The 3,620-nt window shown below is 37.1% G+C and overlaps 1 pseudogene; it reads right to left on the bottom strand.

Annotated features, from left to right (window-relative positions):
• Positions 1-1,734: 1,734 nt before the first annotated feature.
• LOC148693794 (uncharacterized) lies at positions 1,735-3,189 on the bottom strand (annotated as a pseudogene).
• Positions 3,190-3,620: the final 431 nt, after the last annotated feature.

The raw sequence follows: 3,620 nt of genomic DNA, 5'->3' as shown, positions 1-3,620 counted from the left end.
GAGATTTTATATGTGCTTATAAGTAATTGAGTTATCCTCTATATTGCCAATTGATTGGTAGAATCTCAACTTTCTTCATGGCACCAGAGCAGGTTGCTCCGTGCATGAAGCCTAAGGGCCACACGTGCTCTACGTCATCCGATTTGTGTTATCCACACACTAGGCTTGAAAATCCCCACACATAAGGGGACATGTTGAGGGTATCAATCTCACGTCAGAAAAATGAGGAACTTTACATGTGCTTAAAAATAATTAGTTACTCTCCATATCGCCAATTGATTTTATAGTAAAACCTCAACTTTCTTCATCCAAATCTATCTTTCACTGGACCATCTTCACAAGATGGTGAAAAACTTTTGTTCATTAATCTGATAGTAAAAGCTTAATTACTTCAATAGAAGTCTCTATCAAGGGCCTTTCTTTCGGAAAGAGATCCTCTCCGGATCTCTTCCACTAAGGTCATCGGATCAAGTGATCCGGACCTTTGAAATTTCATCCAACGGTCCATCTGTTTGGATCTCTTAAAAGCTATAATAATTTTTTGCTGTTAGATGAAATTTCAAAGGCCCGGATCACTTGATCCGGTGGCCTTGATGGAAGAGATCCGGAGAGGATCTCTTTCTCTTTCTTTCCATTTGTATGTTAGCTTTGCAAAGTGGCAAAACACTAGTGGTACTAGGATTATTGGCTTCTCTTTTTCTCTCTTTATTTTGGTGCAGGGTTACATCCCTTGGCATATAAAAATCAAATGCTACAAAACGCAGTGGCTTATTTGATGATATGAAGTGATATGGTGATTCAGGTTCTCATCAAAACAAGTTCTTTAATTGTGGCATATTATATATTTTATAGTTGCAGAGTTATTTTGTAACCCATAAAATATGAAAGTAGAAAGAGAAGTAATTTCCGCACATCATTTCTCTTCTTATGCATAATTTTATTTATTTCTAACCTTTGAATTAAACAAATTGAAAAACAATCAAATGACATGATTAAATATGAGGGTCATCCAAAAGAAAAAAGGAGTGTGTGAAAGTCATTGTTTCTATGATTGCATACCAGTGTGAAACTACAATGTTCGTATAATTCCAAATTTATCGGATGTCCGGCGTCCAAGCTACACAAACACAACAGCTTATATGATTTATATTATAAATGGTGACTCAAGAGTCTCAGGAAACAAGTTCTTCGAGATATATGGTTCTGCTAAAATTAATTAATATGCAATGATTGTAATTTCGTTGTTATTTCCACATCAGTAGTATATTTAGTTTTCATGACATAAACATGGATGGCTAATGTTTCAACCACCAATCAGAAAAGCATGTACAGAGTTCACTTATACTATTAATTTAACCATTAAACAACATTACAAGGTCCAACTTAAACATCAACAGCTAAAGCTTTGGGGCTTAATGTGTTTTTTTTCTTTCTGGAAAGCGATATTCTAAACTGGTCTAGTTTATAAAGATGGAGATTTGAACTGTGTGTCGAAGCACAAGCATAATGACCAAGCCAGCTCACACATATGCATTTATTGTTAATTTATAATTTATAACTTAATTTCTTTGTCCCAAATTACTTTTGGAGATGGGGTTTTCAAATTATGAGTTAAAAGTCCACATCATTTAGGTATACATTAATCAATATATCTATCTACTTCAGTTATGAATGGACAAATCAAGGTCTTTGTTCTAAACCACCACATGCTATGAATTGAAATGACATGTACAAAAAAAGCTTGCTAAATTAATTGTATAATAAAGAAAGATGAACATTTTACCCTCTATCAGTCAAGTGCAAACCTATGCTTAGCTGTTTTACCAGAGCAACTGCATACATATATGGAAACTGATAAGTTTTCAACTTAACACCAAATAATGAGTTGTTGAAGTACATGAAAACTAGCTAGTTAAGAAATACCAGAAAGTTCAAACAAACTCCTCCACATCCTATCCAGCAAAACTAAACTAAGATATCAGTCTTACACAGAAAATATAATTAATAGTTGGAAGATAGATGGATAGATATATATGTATATATATTAGCCTCCCTAAAGCATGCACCAATGCACCTGAATTAATCATCTGAATCCTCTGAACTCGAATCAGAATCGGAAGCCTGGGAAGACCTGGAAGCCTCCTTGATCCCGAGTCCCTCCACCTCTTCTTCCCATGGTGTGACCTGGAACCATCCTTTGATCCCTTTGATTTCCAAAAGTTCACCTTCATCCATCAGATTCGTCGCCTGAAACCCTAAAGGCAGAGTCTCCATCATTTTCCACAGAAAAAGGCCCCACAAGTTCTCCACTGCCATCATCCTGTGACAAACTGATACTTACACTACTCTAATTTACATTAGAACAAGTTGTTGGGGGATTCGAACAAATTGCAGACACGTATACGAAATGAAGATTATTTCTGTAATACCCTAAATTGGCAAAAGAAACTAACAAAGAAAGAACTTGTGGAGTTTTATATGTATTCTACCTTTCTGCATATCCACCAAAAGTAGAACAGTTTGATCTTCTTGTGCACATGAAAAGGGCCAACAACCTCTATCTCTACTACTGCCACTTCTTCTCCTTCAACAGTGATTGGTTTCCCTCCCCTTCTCAGAACCCTCAAACCACCGTTCCCCATGCACTTTGGGCACTGCACATATACATAAAAACATACACACATTAATATATATGTGTGTGTGTGTGTGTGTGTTAGTTCATACATTGTGTCATGTGACTGATTGTCACACATGCATTTTGCTAAGCAATATCAGAGAAAGTTATATGTGAGAAACAAATAAAACTTAAGGACTAAACTTTCTAGCTGGAACTTACAGTTAAGGCTCTATGGTATTGAGCATCTTCCATCACACCTGCACACAAATACAATGGAAGATGACCAATTTCCAAAATCTCTCCGTTACATTTCTTGCAATCAACTCGGATGTGGTAACGGAGGGAAGGGATCTCCCAGCCACCTTCCGGCTCAAGCTTAGTGACTCCATCAAGACTCTCCACCGAAACATACAGAATGAGCCGGCGAGTCCTTGGCATCGTACCTAGTTCCTCGCAGTGCAAAATGTACCTTAACCAACGCTTGTGACCCCTCTCTCTCTCTCTCTCTCTCACATACAAAATAAGTTCCTTTCTTTTGGTCGAACACAATGAGTTCTTCAAAGCACTTGCATATGGGGACTCATTTATTAGTGAAAGAGATCGAACAATTTTAAACAATTAAGCTAGCTTCCCCTAAACTGCACGGTAATAATGGAGAGGCTCCAAGGACTCGTTAATCCTTCTGTGTATGTAACGTGTTATTTTGCCAAATTTGCACTGCCATTTCTTTTTCTCTTTCACCTTTTCTGGAGTTCTTTTCCTTGGACCATGCATCAAGAAATGGACTGCTGTTGACTTCTGAAAATGGTAAAAACCTGCTACACTGTCAGTGGCGAAGCTAGGAATTGTTGGGTGGATGGGCGAAAATTTTTGAATCCTTGCCTCCAATTAGTAAACCATTTCTCAGTGAAGACATCACTTCCATCATTTCTCGCTTTATCAAAATCACATTTGAAAAGTAGCAATAACGGCAAAATGCTACATCTTTTGCTATACTATACTT

Source organism: Pyrus communis, chromosome 10 (assembly GCF_041283825.1).
Source record: "Pyrus communis isolate YQ-2024b chromosome 10, ASM4128382v1, whole genome shotgun sequence".
Taxonomy (NCBI): domain Eukaryota; kingdom Viridiplantae; phylum Streptophyta; class Magnoliopsida; order Rosales; family Rosaceae; genus Pyrus; species Pyrus communis.
This window is presented reverse-complemented; position numbering and strand designations above follow the sequence as displayed.